Here is a 21,452-nt window from a genome sequence, read left to right on the forward strand (position 1 = left end):
ATCATCACCATGGAGCACAGGACTGATGGGGGAGCAGCAAGAGCCAGGAAGTGAGGGAACGAGGTCAGCGAAGAATGACACCAAGGGAATTCTACTGAAGTCAAGCTGAAACAGAGACAGATGTGAGGATGGAGTGGGAAACTCCAAAGACATAACCCTAAAAATGTCTCTATGGTCAAGAGTGTGAAATCATTACAGGAAGGCTGAAGGGGGAACAGGCTTGTTTCCACTCTGCCCTTGGCTCTTGACCACTGACCCTGGTTATCTCACGGAGACTGAATGGCCTCAGTCCACATCAGACTAATCCAGTTTCCTCCCCACAGAGAACCCTTCACCACTCCTCCGTGAGAGGGTGCCTTCGAAACCCTCTGTGGTAGATGGAGGACAGAACTGTAGCCTTAGCTTCTTAATTGTCACAGAGCCCCCTGAGGTGGAGAGATAAGTCATAAAATTGTTTACACATAAATATGGAGAAAATAAAATGTAAAACATTCAGGTAATAGAACTACATGAAAAATCAGGATTCCAGTTTTTTGTCCACATATATTTTTAAGCCTTATTTCTTGAAAGGGGAAGGGCCCATTTGGCTTAACATAATAAAAATCCACATAAATACTTTTGCTTCAGGTAGGATGACCACGGAAGACTTTTGCCACATTCTGAAAAATCTGTGGGTTTCTTCAGTCCTCTCAATAGTCTTCTCTGTATCGTTCTCACCCTTTCCGACATGTGAGTTGTTTATGCCCAAATGTCCAGGCCTCACGTGTGCTCTCTGGCAGGAAGCTGTACTTTTGTGGAAAATTCTCCCCCTTCTTGCACGTCCTTTCTTTGACACACTAAATGTTGTTCCCTCTGAAGTGCTTGGGAGTGGTATTTCTGAGGGTGTGAGTCACCCTCCAGGGGAACATCTTACAAGGTTTGGAAGTCCAGCTTGCCCAAGAGGAGAGTGACTTTCTTCTTATATGTTAACAGTTTTCTCACACGCTGTTCTTATTTTAATTAGGTAATGGAAGGCCAATAGCAAAGGAATCTTTCCAGCCTTTAAAAAAAACTTAAAAAGTGCATGAGTTTTAGAAAAGAAGAATAGGAGATTAGAAAGCCTTTTCCAGGACCATGTGGCTCTCTGCCAGTGCTCCATCAGTTGTCCTTGAGGGCTGCATAAGGCTCTGTGTGGACAGATCCTACCCAGCAACGGACTCAGCCAGCCGCAGGATTACAAGATTTCTTGCTAAATTTAGTGCCAGGTTTCCCCGCACTGCTTCAATTTGTCCTGAATCACCTCCTTCTGTCTTTGCCAGACCCAGCAATGCAGCAGAGCCACGGACACCCAAGGCTTTCAGAGAGGCAGGCATTGCGGAGGATGCAGGCTTGTTCCAAATTTGAATTCATGTGACTTTTGCTTTTTTTGCAGAGGGAAAGAGAGAGAGAGAGAGGTCCAGCAGTGTGGCCTATTTTCTTTCTCAGCTCTGGCTACTGCATATTGGTTTGATGTGAGTGTTTTGTTTCTTTTTTCCTTTTCAAATCTAAGACTCATCAAATGTGACAGCCTGACAGTCCCGGAGACAAGGATTCTGTATTCACGTGCGGCTGCAGGCTTCTGCAGGAATGCACACACGGACACGCAGCAGTTTGGAAAGAGCCACCCTAGGGATTAGAGCGACCATGAGCAGTGCCCCCGGCAAGCTGAGGTCACACCAGGGAAGGGCCTGCCAGCCAAGACTGATTCAGGGTTATTTCTTATTCTTTCAAGGACAATTATTTTAACCATCTTCTCACTGGTCAGTTTTTATCTATTCTTCTTGTCTGACTTTACCACACTGTTCTTCCAACCATAAGATCCAGAGTTGTTTAGCAAAGCTCCTGCTTAGACTGTGATGGTCCATCTGAGCTTCTATGCAACATCTACCTTGGTCACATTCTGGTCAATTCCCGGCCAACCAGGACTTCATTGGGAAGCTCCCCTCCAATATTCCAGTTGCTACTTTATGATAAAAAAAAACAACCACAGGACTTCGTTGTTCTATTATGTGACCTAGAACCACACACTTGTTGGTTCCAGTGACCTGAGCATCTTGCTAATGGGAATAAGGTCACACATCCAATCGCTGTGTCCCCAGAAAATGCAACGAGGTCCACAGGCCCAGAAGAGCTTTGGTGTAAGATTCTTACTCATTGTAGTATTCCTCTAAATTTCTCAGGAAATGCTTGTTGACTTGAACAAAACCAGCTGAGAGCAAGGATGACTCATCATAGACACATCTTCAGTTCTGGAAAAAATAACTCAAACCCCACTCCCTACTGAAAATGGATCAAGTCACCATTTAGGCATCAGACACAGTGGCTCAGATGCTTTTCTCTTCTTTCCATTGTCACTACTAAAGCAACAATTTAGGGCTGATATTCCTAGGACCATGGCAATTGCTGCAAAAGGGCTCATAACCATTATTACCATCTCTTCTCTGAATAAAACAACTTCTAAGGGCCTCTGTAGGCAGTTAACTCTAACAGTGTCATACATGAATCTGTTAAATTGCCTACCAAAGAAGGGCTTATGTTTCTGTCAGGATAGTTCATAACACAAGATTGGGTTATTTTCTGGTAGCAAAAGCAAATGGGATGGATGGGCAGGAGGAGACAAATGGCTTCATGTAATCCCATCAGTTTGAATGAATAGCATCTCTTTTCAATATGATCTCAAAACCACCAAACAAGTTCAGGGAAACAGCTCATAATGAACTATAGACGGTAACCATGAATCCAGGCTCCACCATGAAAACCGACCAGTGCTCTTCCCTGCCAACTGATGTGAAAAACTGTCAACAGACTAAATGCCTGTGAGACAGAAAACTAACTTTCCTTAGGCAAAAGCAGCAGGGATAGTGAAGAACAGGTTTATAGAAAACAAAAACGGTAAATAGTACTGTTTTACAATAAAGTACTCTCAATTTCTCTCCTGGATGTCACAGCTCAGCATTGTCCTGTGTGTTCGGCTCTGAGGTCTTTAGAGCTTGTGGTGAGGTGGGAGAGGAGAAGGCATTTTAATTGTAAATTCTTGGGTGCCTGGGTGGTTCAGTGGTTTGGCTTAGGTAGTGATTCCAGGGTCCTGGGATGGAGTCCCAAATCAGGCTCCCTGCAGGGAGCCTGCTTCTCCCTCTGCCTCTCTCAGTGTGTTTCATGAATAAGTAAATACAAACTTTAAAAAAAAAATCATAAATTCTCACATCACTGACGAGCAAACCAGGTATAATTATAGGCAAAGCTACGTCTGGCCTTTCCTCTTTATCATCTTTCCTCACTATTAACACTTCTTCCCCTTTTAGGCTCACTCTGTCCCCAAATCAGGCAAATCTGACCATGGTTTTTTGTTCCCTTTAGGTGGACCATTGGAGTGATATGGGGGGAGAGCTTCTCCAAGAACTCTAAAAGTATTGCCACAGGAAAGAAGTTTTGCAACACTGTGAAGATATACAGCTCTTAAAAATATTCAAAAGCTTTCCAATTCCTAAATTGTCACAGCTCCCTCATAGATACACACAGTGATGATTTCTGGAAACTTTAAAAGTAAATCTGATATCAATATACCCGAGCACTTTTAAATCCACAAGTATAACAATCATCTAGTGAATATTTTTGGAAAATGTGCTCAGAACTGTGCCAAGATACTGATGATAAAGCCATGAACCAGGGACATGTCCCCACCCCAAGTCCTGTAGGAAAGGCAGACAGTAAACAAATAGTTCTTAAATAGAGGGAGGACCATTGCAAAAGGGGAGTGCATAGTGCCATGCAGGCTTTTAACAGAGGAAATGAACCTGGTGGGCAAAGGCTTCCCTGGAAGAAGGAAACATTTAGATGGAGATGTACAGAATTAACTGAGAAAGAGTGAAGGGAGGGGATTCTAGGCTGAAAGACAAGCATGTGTGATGACTGTGAGCTAAAAAGAAAAGTCTAGAAGCAGCAGAAAGGCAGCCCATCGGAGAATGAGGAGGAGAGTTTGACTGGAGAAGGGTAGAGATTGTTAGAGGTTGCTTCTCCGGTGTCCTTGTAGGCCATGTTCAAGTCTGGACATCAGGACATCTTTAAGTGTGCTATTGTGACTGTGGTAAACAGAGCTGACTCTATGTCAATGGAATTTTCATATCCAAGAATCAAAGAATCTTAGAGTTGGAAGGTACCTTTAAAGCTATCTAATCCACGTGTCCATGAATTAATTGGGGCAGAAATTCTTTCTGTGAACACACTCTGCGGTGTTTTAGAACTCATCCCTTGTTTGTATAACTCAAACTGTTCAAAATTTCTTTTCAATCCCAACCTGCTTCCTTGAAACATCCACCATATTTATGCCCTCTGGAGTTTCACAGAACCAGTCTAATCCTTTCCCATCTGACAGCTTCTCAAATGTTTAAAGACAACTATCTTGTCCTCATTATGTCTTCTCTTCCCCAGGCTAAAAATGCCTAATTCTTCCAACTGCTCTTCATATTATGTGATCCTAGACCAGCTCATCATGCTACTGATACTTCTCAGGACAGGCCTCAGTCTGTCAAGAGAAAATAAATCTGAATGCAGAAACAAAGTTATTAACCTATTTTGCTTATATCTAGTTTCTTTGCCCTAGAACACTAAATCTGGCGTGCTGGCTCTCAGAAACCACAAATTCTCTTTGTCGTTATACAAGGAATCTTGTATTTGGCAGTGCCCTGCCAAATAAGCATTTGATAAGTATCATTAGTTAACTGAATGGTCTTTCTATATTTATTCCTGAGCAAATGATATGGTTTATCAGAGTTTATAAAATCTGGAAAAATGTGTGCAATGACACACAAATTTCAAGAAAACGAGTGTGAATATACCTACTAATTTCTGAGATCAGCAGAAGTCAGCCGAGTCTTCCACAATAGGGTAAACCACAACATTAGGCAGAATATATTCTTGCAGAAATAATCAGTGTGGTCCATTCACCTCCATTACAAAATTTTATTCTTACTATTAAATCCTGCCAGCTTCATGTTCCAGGAACCACGAAGTGCTGAGATTTTTCCGGCCATCTGTGTAACCCCGCGATCATAGTGCTCTGTTAAGAGGTGGGAATGGGAGAGGCTTTTGAGATTGTTTTGTTTTGTCTTATCTTTATATTACACACTAACCTTAAAATTTGACTTAAAATTGCTGCCAGGCAACATATTTATCATGATAAAGAGATAATGTGCGATTAATTTTTCAGTCTTAAGGAAAAGGCATGTACTGTAAGTATGATAACTGTGATATACCACATTGATGCGCACCCATGCAAGGTGACACAGGCTGAAAAGTAAGTCCAAAATCCTTTCATGTCCCTGTGATGAACAATACTGACCACAAGCAAAAATGGCAAAGTTACTTGGTCCAGGAAAATAAGACAGGAACCAAGTAAAATGGCTCATCCATCATGACGACTAGCTTGCTCGTGAAGATTTGCTTCAAGCCTCTCACCTCACTTGTGCATCCTTCCCAAGGCTCATAGATCAACAGTTCCCAATTCCTCACCTGTGTGACCCCCTGCAAAATTGCCCATCCAGACCCACACCCCCCTCTTGTGAAACACTCTCAGAGCTGTAGGTCAGTGACTATTCTGACTCCAGGGCAGAGGAGATGAGGTCATGAAAGTTCCCCAACACCTATTCCTCCTTAGCTCTGGATCCTGGCTCTGGGCTTGCTTTGCCTTTGTGAAACCACTTCATAAATCCTATTGTTCCACAATTCATAACAATTGCCAGATTCTCTGATGAAATAGAAAACATTGTTCTTTTTTAAAGCACAATTTCAGCATCTTTCTCTTGTTCACATTCAACTTATATTAGAATTTAGGGTTGATCTCTAAAAGTAATGAATTCATACATGTAACACAAATGCTTTGGGAAAGGGGTCAGTGGACCCGTAGATGGGAGAAACAGGCTACACTCCAAAATGTGAGAGGAGAAAAGATAGCGAAAGAAAAGAAAGGAAAAGAAAAGAAAATGTAAAAAAGAAACAAAAGAGAGCTAAGACAAAGGAGAAAAGGAAACAGCTAGAGAGAAGAAGATTTTCCTCTAGTACCCATTCCTCCACCACTTGTCACGAGTCCCCATTCCATTTTGACTCTTTATTGAAACTCACTTATCACTTCATAAAAGTTCTAAGAAGAGACCTCAAGAGCTCCTTTAGGATCTTCAATTTTCCAGCAAAATTGCTCCAAAGTGAACCTACGAAGCTTGGAGAAACATGCATTCCACAAACTACCTCAGTAATCTCTGGCACCTCATGGTGCACACAAATCGAAAATGCATCCTTATGCCACGTTAGAGCAAAGGAAAAAGTCACACTATGGTGTGCTTAGAAACAACTATTTGAAGATAAGGAACAAAGTTCCCCTGGTTTTAATTGGATTAAATAATCTACTCTCACTTGTTTTCCTTCCCCCTATAAATTTTCATTAAAGCGATCTTAGTTTCTGACTGGAATATTTCGTGTGTTCATTGTATCACAAACTGAGCAACTGCAAAATCCTCTCCATGTAGCTGCCCAGGTGCCCACAGCTGTGCACATTCCTGAGCACAGATCCCACTGAGGCTTCTGGGGCCAGCCTCTGGCTTCCATCTTGAACATCAACATGCAAAAAAAGAGGAAATTCACAAAGAAATTACAAAACAAAGAGAGAGAAAAAGGTTTCCAAGATGATGCAAACCCAAATAAAATGTTGACACCTCCTAGAGTAAGGTTAGGACTCCTATTCTTCTCTCAAAAGAAAAAGATAGAAGCTCTCAGAGAATGAACTGCAGTACACTCTACAAATCTGTTATTGCTGAGCCTGCCTATTACCCAGAATATTTAAAGTGACAACGAAATACATTTGCAATAGCTAGAAAGTTAGTATTGAAGCTGAGAATTATAGTTTCCAGTGAAATGATTCCCCCTTCTCAGTTAACACCATCAGAACTATTCAGCATGTAGCAGATGTTCATGGCACTCTGGCCAGCAAAATCTTTAAAGAGATATCAAAAGCCATGGTTTGCTTTAAGTAAAGTTTCTATTTCCCTCATACTGTGAAAAGGAAATGTAAAATATAAACATATGTGTTTGTATACACAGACATACACATCCTGTACATTTATACGTGTATGTTTGCATCTGTATAATTATCTCTTCACAAATTTTCTTAAAGATTTTATTTATTTATTCATGAGAGACACACACAGAGAGAGAGAGAGGCAGAGACATAGGCAGAGGGAGAAACAGGCTCCTCCCAGGAGCCCAATGCGGAACTTGATCCCAGGACCCCAGGATCACACCCTGAGCCGAAGGCTGGTGCTCAACCACTGAGCCACCAAAGTTCTCCAATTCATAAAATTTTGTGAACATTCCAAATGGCACAGAACTGAGTAGACAACTATCTATACATACCTGAAATGAGTTTTTATATTTTAATATTTTTGACTATAGTGAATATAATTTTTGTCAAGTTGCATAAAATGTTTCACACCACAGGATTCATTGAGACATACATGTGAAATGCATAACTGCCTCAGAAACATTCCTCCTTACATGAAACATTTGCTTCTCAAAAGAGTTAATGAATACAGAAGCTAAAGGCTATACAATGTGGCTTTTATCAAAATGTCTTTCCTCTAAAATGCTGACTAGGTTATGAAATTTTAACAAAATTATCAGGTTGTTTGTACACAGTGAGACTCTATATTATGTCAAATATTCAAAAATCACCTCTCATCTGCCAGCAAAACCTGTCTGACATTATTCTTTTACTTTTTCTATGCTTATTACTGTTACTATTTTCAGATTATAATCACCACATTTATTGTGGATCTAAGCAAGTTTTTAAGATCTAAATATATATCCAAATTGGTCGGGAAGAAAAAAAAACTAAATTTAGGAGTAAATTACAATTTATAGAAATTTTATAGAAAACACTCATGATTTTGATATATTAAAATATACAATAAACTTTATAATTAAAATCAGAATGGCCTTGGAAGCAAATTGTTCTTACTAAACAAAACACAAAATTGGATTCTTGCTCAATTAGCATTTTTAGGTCTCATTATAAAACCAAAGAGTTTGGGATCCCTGGGTGGTGCAGCGGTTTAGCGCCTGCCTTTGGCCCAGGGCACGATCCTGGAGACCCGGGATCGAATCCCATGGCGGGCTCCCGGTGCATGGAGCCTGCTTCTCCCTCTGCCTGTGTCTCTGCCACTCTCTCTCTCTCTCTCTCTCTCTCTGTGTGACTATCATAAATAAAAATAAAAAAAAGATTTAAAAAAAAAAAACAAAGAGTTTGACTCAGTGATCTATAAATTCCCCTCTCTGATGAGACTTTTAAAATTCATTTTCTATTAGGCCTAGATCAGGAACTGCTAATAAAATTTAAAAATAAAGCAGTTTACCTTGTGGAGAGCTATTAGCATTACATAGTAGAAATATATGTTTTGTTAATATTTCCCTTACTAAAAATTTAGGAAAAACTGAATATCCATTTTTGGTAGTCATTTCCAAAGAATTGGAAGTTCCAAGAAGTAGGTGTGTTTTACTAAAGACAATTATAATTTCATTTGTATGATATTACCTCCTCCTCTCAAGAAGCTTGCTGAGTTGGACATGTGCCCCAGGAAAGAAAAGCATTGCTTTGGAAAAGAAAAGCCTCATACTAAGTCATTACTTGTACTTTCCCAAGCTTCTAAGATACCTTGGTTGAGCTGTTCTAAAAGATATTTCATAATGGCATACAGCTCATACTATAAATTTATCCCAAACTGATTACTCATGGATATGAGGTTGTTTCCCACAATAATAATAATTTTAAATTTTCCTTTCTTTTTACAATGTGTAATGTCTTAAATAATGATCTTTTCTTCTGGAATTAATATAACTAATTATAAAAACAAACACACCGCTCACAATAGCCCTCAAAAACACCATATTTCTCTACTGTCCCCAGGAGGTTCCAGAATGCAGAGGAATGGCTTATCCACATTGGCTGTTTTAAAATTCTGATATATTTTCCAGATGCCCACTTATTATTCTATGGTTCATAGCGACAAAGTAGGAAAATTAGCGAATGAGTCATTTCTACCAAGACTTTACACAGTGATTTTGGCTAAGTTGTCTAAATATTGCTTTGAATTCTTCTTTATCAAGAGAAGAACAGAAGCAGCAAAGGAGGAGTTACATCACAAAAAAAAAAAAAAAAAAAAAGAAAAAAGAAAAAGCTTCCTGAATAAGAAGCTTCAGGAATTGGTCTTTCCATCAAAAAACTTTTGAGCTAGCAAGAACAATCTGGAACAACTGTGGAATGCTGTAGTCTAGACAAACACTTGTAATATCCAGGGGAGTGTTTGAGGTAGAAAGAAGCTGAAAATTTTCATTGTTGTGTGTGTGTGTGTGTGTGTGTGTGTGTCTGGGGGTGTATGTTTGTGTTTCACTTGGTGACAACATCCCCCATCCTCAAGCCCTATGGGAGGCAGGAATGCTACCCATGATCCTTGTGTGGTTAGCCAGTGCCAGTTTGGGCAATAAGCACTTTGTATTCCAAAAATAGAGATTAGCCATTCTGACCATTGCTTTTGATGGCTTGATATATCAAGCCATGCAGACTGAAGTGTATTCTCCAATCATACTGGTCAGAGAAAATTTAAAAACAGCATTTTTAAGATTTTCATTCTTATTGGACCTAGACACTTAGGGAAATCTCTGTGAGGTCATTGACTAACTGCGGTGATAACACAACAGACACTCAAGTGACCACATATGACAAAGAATATAGTTTTTGTAATAACAGATTGGAAAAGTCACTAAAAAAAGAGACATCTCCAGCTTTCATCAAATAACGACAGCAACGTCTACAGAGGAGATAAATCTGATTTCTAGAGTAACCACATCATAATATTCAGACTTCTGCATCTTAACAAAACAATTACAAAGCATACAGAGAAGCAGAAAAGTATGGCCCATTCATAGGAAAAAAGAGAAATTTACAAAATCATCACAAACATTAGACTTACTAGACAATGGCATGAAATCAACTGTCTTAGATATGCTCAAAGAACTGAAAGAAACTACGAACAAAGAATAAATTAAGTCAGGATAACAATATATAAATGAGTCAGTAAAAGACAAGAGATTTGTACAATCTGAAGACAAACATGAATGAATGAATCAGTAATATCAATACAAAGATAGGAATTATAAAAAAGAACAAAGTAAAAATTCTGTAGCTGAAAATAACAGCTAAAATATTTTTTAAATTACTAGAAGTGTTCAACAGCAGATTCAGACAGGCAGAAGAAAGAATGGGTGAACTTAAAGACAATTTGATTGAAAATGAAATTTCCCAATCTAAAGAGCAGAAATAAAAAAAAAAAAAAGACAACACTAGAAGGTTCCATGGCCTACTCTCAAACACATGCATGATGGAGGTCCCAGAAGGAAAAGAGAGACAGAAAGGCAAAATATTTGAAGAAATAATTTTAGAATATATAATATAGAAAAATACTTTCTAAATTCATTCTAGGAATGCAAAAGTGGATCATCTCAGCAGATACAAAAAAAAGCATTTGACAATATTCAATACATTCTCATGACAGAAACACTCACCACACTAGAAATAGAAAAGAACTCCTTCACATGATATTAGGACATTGAGGAAAAAGAATCAGCTAGCATCATACTGAATGGCAATAGACCTAAAATTTCTGCCCTAAGACAAGGATATCTGCTTTCACCATTGGTATTCATGATGGTACCAGAAGCTCTGGCCAGAGAAATGAGGCAAGAAAAAAATGAAAGACATCTAAATTGGAAAATATAAAGTAAAACTAATCCTATTCACAGATGACACAATCTTGTATACAGAAAATTCCAGAGTCCACACACACACACAAAAAAAAAAGGCTAAAGAAAAGAAACGAAGTTAGCAAAATTGCAGAATATAAGATAAACACACAAACAGATTTATGGCTGTATACACCAGAAATAAACAATCCAGAAAGCAAATTAATAAAACAATTCCATTAACAATAGCATCCTAAGAATAAATTTAACCAAGCAGATGAAAGACTTGTTTACTGAAAATCAGAACATAGTGCTGACAGAAGCTAAAGAAAACCTAAACACACTGAAAGACTTATGTTTATGGACTAGAAGATCTAATATTGTTAATATGGCAATAGTTATTGCTAAAATAGTTATAGTGTCCAAGGCAATCTATAGATTCAATGCAATCCCTATTAAAATTCCAATGGCCTTCTTTGCAGGAATGGAAAACCTGATTCTCAAATCCATATAGAATCACAAATGGCCACAAATAGCCAAAACAATTTTGAAAAGGAAAATAAAGTAATATAACTCATACTTTCCAATTTCAAAACTTACTATAAAGCTATAGTAATCAGAATAATGTGGTACTGTTATTAGAACAGACATATGGAGAATAAATAGACCTAAGAGTTCAGAAAAACGTGCAAATACCCATAGCCACTGATTTTCAACAATGGTGCCAAGATCACTTAATGGGTAAAGCACCCTTCAACAGATGGTGCTAGGACAATTGAATAACTACATTCAGACTGTGAAGTGAGACCTCTGTCATATAGAAAATACCAGATACAAAAATTAACTCAAACATTTTGACTTAAATATAAGAGCTAAAACTATAAAACTCTTAGAAGAAAATGTAGGAGAATATCTTCATGACTTCACATTTGGCAACGAATTCTTAGTATGACTCCACAAGCATGAACAACAGAAAATAGAGAAACTGGACTTCATTAAATTAAGAATTCTGTGCTACAAATTATGTTATTAATAAAAATAAAAAGGAAATCTACAGAAAGGGGAAATATTGACAAACAAGATATCTGATGCAGGACTAGTATACAGAATACATAAAGAACACATACAGCACAGCAACAAATAACATAATTTAAAATGGAGCAAAAGGAAGTTGTCTGGATTTCTTGGTTGGTTACGTGTCTGCCTTGGGATCAAGCCCTGCATCAGGCTCTTTGCTCAATGGGGAGCCGGATTTTCCCTCTCCTTCTTCCTGTGCTGCTCCCCCTGTTGTGCTCTTTTCTATGTCAAATACATAAATAAAATATTTTTAATGGAGCAAAGGAATTGAATAAACATATCTAAAACTGAATCTTTACAAATAACCAAAAATCACACAAAAAGATATTCAGCATCATTTATTGTTAAGGAAACACAAATCAAAACCGCAATGAGATACCACTTTACATCCACTTGGTTGGTTTTATTTTTATTTTTAAAGATTTTATTTATGCATGTGAGAGAGAAAGAGTGCTAGAGAAAGCATGAGCAGGGGAGAAAGGCAGAGGGAAAGGGAGAAGCAGCCTCTTCGCTGAGCAGGGAGCTTGATGCAGGGCTCAATCCCAGGACCTCAGGATCATGACCTGAGCTGAAGGCAGATCTATATCTGCCCTAAGACAAGGATATCTGGCAGATGCTTAACCAACTGGGCCACAGGTGCCCCCCCACTAGGTTGACTTTAATGAAGAAAATGGAAAATCACAATTTTGGCAAAGATGTGGAGAAATAGGAACCCTCACACATTGCAGCTCACAATGTAAAATTGTGCAGCCACTGTGGAAAACATGTTAGTGATTATTCAAACATTTAAACATAAAATTAACATATGACCCAACAATTCCACTTTTAGGTATATACCCAAGGGAAATTAAACCTATGCCCATACTTAAAATTGTACACAAAAATAGCAGCATTATTCATAGTAGCCAAAAGTTTGAAACAACCCCAATATTCTTCAATGGATGAATGGATAAATAAATTGTGGTGAATACATACAATGGGATAATATTCAGCTATGAAAAGGAACAGACTACTGATACATATTACCCTTAGATGAACCTCAAACACATTATGCTAAGTAAAAAAAGTCAGACATTGGGATGCCTGCGTGGCTCAGCGGTGGAGTGTCTGCCTTTGGCTCAGGGTGTGATCCCGGAATACTGGGATCAAGTCCCACTTCCGGCTTCCTGCATGTTACCTGCTTCTCCTCTCTCTGCCTATGTCTCTGCCTCTCTCCCTCTCTCTCTCTCTGTCTCTCATGAATAAAAAAATCTTTAAAAAAATAAAAATAAAAAGCCAGATACAAAAGGCCTCACATTATATGATTCCCATTATATGTTATATTAATCAGGGTTCCCGAGAGAAATAGTTTCAATAGGAGATATACACAGAAAACAAGATTTATTATGAAAAAAAATGGCTCATGAGATTTTGGAGGCTGGCAAGATTTGCAGATGAATCAGGAAGCTGGACACTCAGGAGAGCCAAGTTTAATTTCAATCCAAAGTCTGTTAGGCTCCAGACCAAGAAGAGCTAATGTTTCAGTTCAAGTCCAAAAGGAGGAAAAATGTCAAGGTCCCAGTTCGAAGACCATCAGACAGGAAGAAGTCAGTTTTTGGTCTCTTTAGGCCTTCAACGAATCAGATGAGGCCAACCCACATTAGGAAGAGCAATCTGCTTTATACATTCTACTAATTTAAATGTTAACCTCATCCACTACCCTCACAGAAACACCTAAGATAATGCTTAAGTAAATAACTGGGTTCCTTGTGGCCCAGTGAAATTGACATATAAAATTATCTATCACACATGATATATCCAGACTAGGCAAATCCATAAGGACATAAACCAAAGGGTTGGGGGAAAGGAAGAGTTAAGTTATTGTTTAGTGTGCCCAGGGTGTATTAGAGAGAGCTGGTGGCTGCACATTGTAAATACACTAAGTGCCATTGAATTGTGCATTCAAATAATAATGAACCATACATTTTAAAATGATAAATTGAATTTTAACACAAAAGTAAGAAATAATTTTAAATAATAGAGTTGTGAATCTGACAGCAAGAACTTAGTGACCATCCTTAAGAGCTGCTAGAAATCCAACTAGGAATTGGAAATATCTAATATAAAATCTAATTAATTAATCTAATTATAAATATCTAATATAATATCTAATATAAAAATTTCTCAAAAAAAATCTCTCTTGAAGTAAACTTGCCCCTTCTTGAAATACTTGGGAGAAAAGCTGTATCCTTATCCTCAAAACACATATGCAGAAAGCATAAGTTAGAGAAGCTTTAAAGATCAGAAACTTAGCAACACGTAATTTATCTAATTGAACTACCTCATTAATGAAGGCCAGATGAAAGTAGTGAACAGTGACTCCTTAGCCACATGGAAAAATAATGTAACAATTGTGTGTGTATGTGTGTGTGTGTGTTTAAAATAAAGATTGTATATTCACTGTAATGTCAAAATAAGAATTGGAGAAATAGGTTAGTCCTACCTCTTGCCAATGCAAGCTTATTGCCTAGGCTGGGACTCTGAGTGTTTTGTCTAGGGCAGTTTCGAATGACTCAGATGAGAAGGGCCCCACGTCATTCTGTGGAAATTGAGGCTACTGCCCAGAACAGTAAGGAAACATGTCCTTACACCTTCAACTTTCACTTTATTTGGCTTGGATTTCTCCCAGCTATGCTATGCTATATAAAAAGGCTCTTTAACGCACACACACACACACACACACACACACACACACATATACACACTCCTCAATCATCATTCTGGAGACTATTTCACCTGCCCTTAAGATGACCAAGATCTATTTATACATAAAATGCTAAAAGCTAACAGATTAGAGATCAATAGATGGAATGAGATTAAATAAAATCAGCCTTTATTCCCCGCCTTCTCCTGCAGAGCACTGTATCAGGAGGGGACTGCTGGTCTAGAATCTTCAGGTGCCATCCATTTGCCAAAGTATCTTTATCAACTCATTTTACAGACAGTCCTTCATTTATAATGGTTCAACTTACATTTTTTTTTTTTACTGTACAATGATGTGAAAGCAATATGCATTCAGTAGAAACCATACCTGGAATTTCAAATTTGGATCTTTTTCAAGGCTAGCAATAGCCAGTACGATGCTCTCTCATAAAACTGGGTGGTGGCAGCAGCTCCTAATCAGCCATGCGACCATAAGGGTCAACAGCTGACACACTGACAACCATTCTGTCCCCAGATAGCCATTCTGTTTGTTGCTTCAGTACAGTATCCATACATTACATGAATTGTTCAACATTTTCTTATACAACAGGCTTTGTATTCCAATGATTTTTCCTAACAGTAGACAAATGTAACCTGAGCAAGCTTAAGGTAGACTCGGCTAATCCATGATGTTTGGTAGGTTAGGTGTATTATATGCACTTTTTGACTTACAATATCTTATGATGAGTTTATTGGGACAACACCCCATTGTAAGTGGACGAAGATCTGTATTTGAATCTTAGATCTCATGTATACAATAAGGAAAAGTACACCCTCTATGCTTCCAGTATTTTTAAAAAGATCAAATAAGATGGTGAATGTCATAATACTATGGATAAAAAAATTTATTACTGTATATATATCTATGTTTTTTTAAAAACTTTTTAATATTTTTTTGTTTCATTTTCTCATGTAATGACAACTTTGTGGAGTATTTCATAAAAGAGGTGTAAAAGCATGGAAAATACTGGAATCAAGACTTTTCAACTCTTTTCCTAAATTCTATTTCCAATTACGCAAAGTCATTCTTGTTTCTCATAGAAACATCTTCAAAGTGCTTCTTTGAACTCTGCTAAGATGCACATTTATCTAGTTTCAAGTTATGTTGTTACCATTGTTTAAAATCGGAGAAATCCATGTATGTAATTCTTCATCATACTGCTAAACATTTTACAGCTGTCTATTTTGATTGATACTAGTCTTCTCTCCCAATACAGCAATATTTCCAAATGTAAACACACAATAAAAGGAAATTATTAAAATGTGGGTTATGAATGACATTAATCACATTCCATCATGGATTGCCCAGGTTATATTCAACACCTTGAATGTGAAACACACCAATAACTATTATACCAAATGTCATAACTATAAACAAATAAATTGGCTCCCCCATTTTTCAAGTTTAAAGATACTTTAAAATTTAGCATTTGTCAATAAATTATCATATATAAGATTTAAAAAAAGTCTTTAAGAAGGATGCTTATCAGTAGCAGAATTCCTCTATCTCCTATTTTAAATGCCCTCCCTCAGTCTAGCATCTACTAACTCTTAGGCCAGGAAATGCACTTCATTTTGGTTCCCTCTTTTTAGTTCATCTATTCAAACTGAGAATGTATAACAAATGGTCTGTCAAAGTGTGTCCAGTTTTTGCTTTTGACCTTTCATTTTTCATGAATCAAGATCCTTTGGAAGTTGCATTTTATTGATCTTTCAGGAAAAAAAATTCTGAGTTAAATTATCCTATCTGGAACTTTTTGTTGTGCATTTTTTTAAAGATTTTATTTACTTATTTGAGAGAGAGAGAGCGAGCATGAGTGGGAAGCAGGGGCAGAGTGAGAAGGAGAAGCAGACCCCCTAGCTGACTGTAGAGCCCAGTTCGGGGCTCGATCCCAGGACCCAGGCTTCACGACCTGAGCCAAAGGCAGACATTTAACCAACTGAGCTGCTCAGGTGCCCCTTGTTGTGCATTTTTTATTCCATTAAATTCAGCTTTGATTTTTGATCATTCTCTCTTTCTAGTCTCTTTGGTTTTTTTTTCCCTTACTTCCTTTATTGTTAGTATTTATTCATTCCTTAATAACAAAATAATCTAAGCTATAAGATGTTTTGAGGTCAGCTGTGTCTGCCCTATCACATTTGGTATAAAGTTTTATTCTTATTGCTACCTAGATTTCCCTTTTTATTCTATTGAGCCAAAGATTTTATGGGAATGTTTTCTGAAATTCAAGGAGTGAGGTGTTTTTGGTAATTTCTCAAAAGACTTGTGGTCTGAAAATATCTATTTATTAAGTTTTTCTTCGTGGCTAAATAATGAACTCTTTTCTGTGTGAAAGTCATACCAAGAAACTGCAGCTTCTATTTGGAAGATGTAAGATTGTGTTCACATCTATTTTTTGTTTATTGATTATATTATTCAATGACTCCAAGCCTTGCTTATTGTTTGTCTGCTGGATCTGCCCATCTTTGAAAAACATATATCAAAATTTCCTTTCATAAATAAATAAATATATATATATATATATATATATATATATATATATATTTAAAATCCTGCATGGTTTTGGTTTTGTGTACTTAGATGCTATGTTTTTGACCATAGAGGTATGAAATTATTATGCTTTCCTTTTATGATTACTAAATATTCCTCTGTTCTCATCAATACTTAATCTGATGCAAAATCATTATTTGAATATACAATACTATTAATTATATATTCATATATTGCCTTTCCCATTTTCTACTTTTCAGGGTGTTTTGGTAGGTGTTTTGTTAGTTTTATTTTGATTTCTTTTTTAAAGATCTATTTATCTATTCATGAGAGACACAGAGATAGAGAGGCAGAGACACAGGCAGAGGGAGAAGCAGGCTCCATGCAGGGAGCCTGATGTGGGACTTGATCCTGGGACTCTGGGATCATGCCCTGAGCCAAAGGCAAACGCTCAACCACTGAGCCACCCAGGCATCCCTTTATTTTGTTTTCTATTGCCTTTTTAAATTATTCTATTCTCACCCTTATTTTCAAGTTTTCTGTATTCATTTAAGTGTGATTATTATAAAGAGTGGTAAGTGTGTATATATTATAACACAACAAACATCATCTTTAATGAGAGGATCCCGTTTATTTGCATATACAATACTGGCTAATATACTTGTATATGTATATATGTACATATATATACATATATACACACACATATAAATGTAAATGTTTCAAATTATGGTTACAGTTTTTAGAAGAAAATTTCCTTGGTTTTGTTAGTTTGATCATTGCTAATTCTTCTTTTTCCTTTAATTAATTTGTAAATCTTACCATAACTTTTTTATTCTGTTAATAGTTATCTGTCATAATTTTCTGTTTTTTTGAAAACAAGCTACCCAATATTTACCACACAAAGATGTAGTGTTTCATTCTTAAAGGCGGACAGTTTTCCCCACAAAAATTCTTTTTTTCCTCATTATTTCTGTCTCTTTATAATTATGTTCTGTTTTGAGATATTTTGTCCACTTGACCAGATTCTAGCTCTTAGAGTCTCAAGTGTAACCACCTCATCTGTAATTCCTCAGTTGTTTAGTTAGGAAATCATGTCTTCAGGTATAGTTAGTTAAGTAGTCTTTTTAATTTAATATTTTATCTTAAATATCTCTTCCATCACTTTTTTTCCCCTCTAGGCTTGGAATGTACTACTTCTGCCCAATCTTGCCCTCCCTGATATTCAGAGGGACTTCTGTGTGGACAGAAATGTGCTTCAGTGGAGGACAGAGGGTGGAGCAAAGGCCGTATCCTCACAGGGAATGAAAGGTAAAGGCCCCCTTTAAGTCACATATGTAAAAACAAAAAATCTGCCTGTCTTTGCTGAGGTCCCTCATCTGACTCAGGACAGTGAGGACCCATTCCCACCTGTGCAGCTCTCTCTTGGTCTCATGGAGAACAAGGGGACTCCATACAATCCAAGGAGCTGTGGTTGACACAAAGATCCTTGCAGTTCTCTGAGCCAAGGTCTTTCCAGGATCTGCTGCTTTCTGGCCCTCACCCCAGGCTCCTTGTTAGTTTTCTAGACATTTTCCCAGTGCAGAGAAAGGAAGACTTGCATTCATTTTCTCTACTGAAGCCAGGGTTTCCACTGTGTTCAGGTACTCATGGGCCTTGATACCCATTAGGAGAGGCACTAAATTAGGTTGTTAGTGCAGGTGATAGCTCTGCACTCAAAACAACAATCATTTTCTTGCTCTATTCGTTACCTTTATACTAAGTCAGGCTTTTGAATATCAATTTTAAATAATCTAGTGCCTTTAAACTAATTTCCCCAATTATAACCTCTGTCCTCTAATCCCACAATAGCCAACCTGGCTGCACATTGTAATCCTCTGGCAATTCCTCACACATATGGATTTCTGGGACCCACTCTGAGCTAGCAAATAAAAGCCTCCAGGAACTAGACAGTACTCTTGTTCAAGGGTGCTTCATACAGAGCTGGCTTAGCTCCTGAATTAAAATGTGAAGCTCCCTGGGCTGTAGAACAATACTCTAGAACATTTCAGAGAGTCCGTATAACACCTTAGAGAGCCTAGCACAATGACGAAAACAAAACATGAACTTTGGTAGGTAGCAGAGGTAGGAATATAAATAAATACTTTACTTCTGGGTAGCATGAGTAGTAGAAGTAGTAGAAGTATTACAATAAAGAATTGTAATAATACAGTTCAAAAACTAAGTCATTAGAGGCAGGGTGAAGTTGGACCTGTGGGAGGGAGTGGTTGGCTCTACCTGGTACAGGTATATCAGGAAAGGCTTCCAAAGAAGATGACACGGCAGGGCTAGGAGAAGGAAGGCAGCATTTTCTAAACAGACAGGACTTATATATCTGCACCAGCACAAAGCATCACCATGAGTGTTTAGATGTTAGAGGGGGGCTTTTTGTTTACAGAGACCATGATTTATAGTCACTATATTTTTTAAAACTAATATGCAAATTTGTAAATTTATAAATGCAAAGCCCCAATATTCCATAAGCTTTAAGTTCCATTTACAAACCTTTTTTTTTAGGTTTATTTATTTTTTTTAATTTCTTTAACAATTTCTACACCCAATGTGGGGCTCAAACTCAAAAGCAAGAGTCGCATACTTTTCCAACTGAGCCAGCCCAGTGTCCTTCAACTTAGAAATCTTATAAGCAATTTATAACCAGTGCTTTAGAACTTAGTTCTATTCTTTCATGCATTTCAATATCAAGTCTAGAATCCATTGTTAAACCACACTCTTAAAATTTTCAACATAAGATACATTGGTCAAATGCTCTGAATATCAAATTCTCTGAAGTATTACATACACTTTGGATACCAGAAACATAGATTCTCTCAATGGTGGCAAATCGTCCTTACACTCAAGATAAATATATGAATTTCTAAAGGTAGTTTTACTTATTCAATTCTTAATTTACTTATTCAATTCCTTCTAGGAATTGGAAATCTACTCACCTATGAAGAGAAAAGTTTTGTATCTCTAACAGATGAGGAGTAAAATGGAGAACCTGGAGCCCCATATGCACCCAAAATGATTTTCCCAGGACCATAGAACTGCATGTTGAGCCCTCTTATAATGAAAACAGTAGATTGTTTCTAGACCTTTGCAAACAAATTTTTTGATTTCAGTCTCCAGCTCTATCCTGGTCACCACCAACTTCCTTCAACTAATCTCTTTTACTGCCTGAAGGAAGTTATATTCTTTTTATATGTTTACTGTCTGGCAAGACCACACCTTGACTGAGGTCGCAGTACTAAATCATGCTGATGACAAAAAAGACAAACACAGCTTCTGTTTCAGAGAGCTGGGCCAGGTAGGGGAATCGTATGCTAGACTTCAGGACCCTAAACCCCAGTCTCCCTGGGAGGAAAGATGCTTAAAACAACTAACTTAGAATAATGAGGCATATCTCAGGGTAATCGGTCTTATTATTCCATACCTACCAAAGTGGTGAAGTTAATGCCATACCCACTAATCCAACATACATGAAAAATTGTATTATTGCAATATTTTGAATAATACTAGATTTAGAACTCATATAAGAGAATATGTAGTCCCAAAGGATGCCTAAAATAGGAAAATTATTTTTAAAAACTCTATAAGATTAGTTCTCAGGGTGCCTGGGTGGCTCAGTCAGTTAAGCTCAGGTCATGATTCCCAGGGTCCTGCGATTGAGCCCTACATTGGGATTTCTGCTTGGCGGGGAGCCTGCTTGTCCCTCTCCCTCTGCCTGCTTGTGCCCTCTGTCTGTCTCTCTGTCTCCCTCTTTCTCTCTCTCTCATTCTCCGTAAAATAAATAAATAAATCTTAATTTAAAAAAGATTAGTTTTCCCACTTATATATGCAATAAAAAGAATATACTTCCTTCCTTGAAATCTGAAATTTAATGGGTTTTCGCAATGTCAATGATGGGATGTTAGCTTTGCCCATGAAAGATCTATTTTTCCAGGAGATCTAAATGAACTCAGCATTCACTTCTCAAAAAAGGAATTGATGCAGCTGCAGGGCTGTAGATAAAGAAAGTAGTCAAATTTCTCTTTTTTAAAAGGTTCATGGAAAATACTAATTAGAAATATCTTCAGATCCTAGATTAGTCATTACATAAGACTGCAAAGATTTTCAAATTATTATTGTCATGCCACAAGTTAATAAGTACTAGAGAAATGAGGATGATGATGATATGTGTGTGCTTACAAAATAATTACTCAAGGGCTGAATGGTGGAGTAGCTAAATATGATTACGAACTTTTCCACTGAGGGAAACTTCTCCAACCTCATAGATAGGTAGGGTATTAACCACACCTGGCAA

At 37.4% G+C, this 21,452-nt stretch overlaps 1 long non-coding RNA gene across 4 annotated transcripts in view; it reads right to left on the bottom strand.

Moving 5' to 3' along the window:
- Nucleotides 1-21,452, bottom strand: part of LOC140615825 (uncharacterized) — a 63,796-nt gene that overhangs the window by 6,804 nt on the left and 35,540 nt on the right. For all 4 annotated transcript variants that reach the window (XR_012016313.1, XR_012016316.1, XR_012016314.1 and 1 more), the window contains one exon: nt 4,988-5,074. This is a non-coding gene — a long non-coding RNA (uncharacterized lncRNA). The remainder of the gene's footprint in view (nt 1-4,987; nt 5,075-21,452) is intronic.

Source organism: Canis lupus, chromosome 24 (assembly GCF_048164855.1).
Source record: "Canis lupus baileyi chromosome 24, mCanLup2.hap1, whole genome shotgun sequence".
NCBI classification, from domain to species: domain Eukaryota; kingdom Metazoa; phylum Chordata; class Mammalia; order Carnivora; family Canidae; genus Canis; species Canis lupus.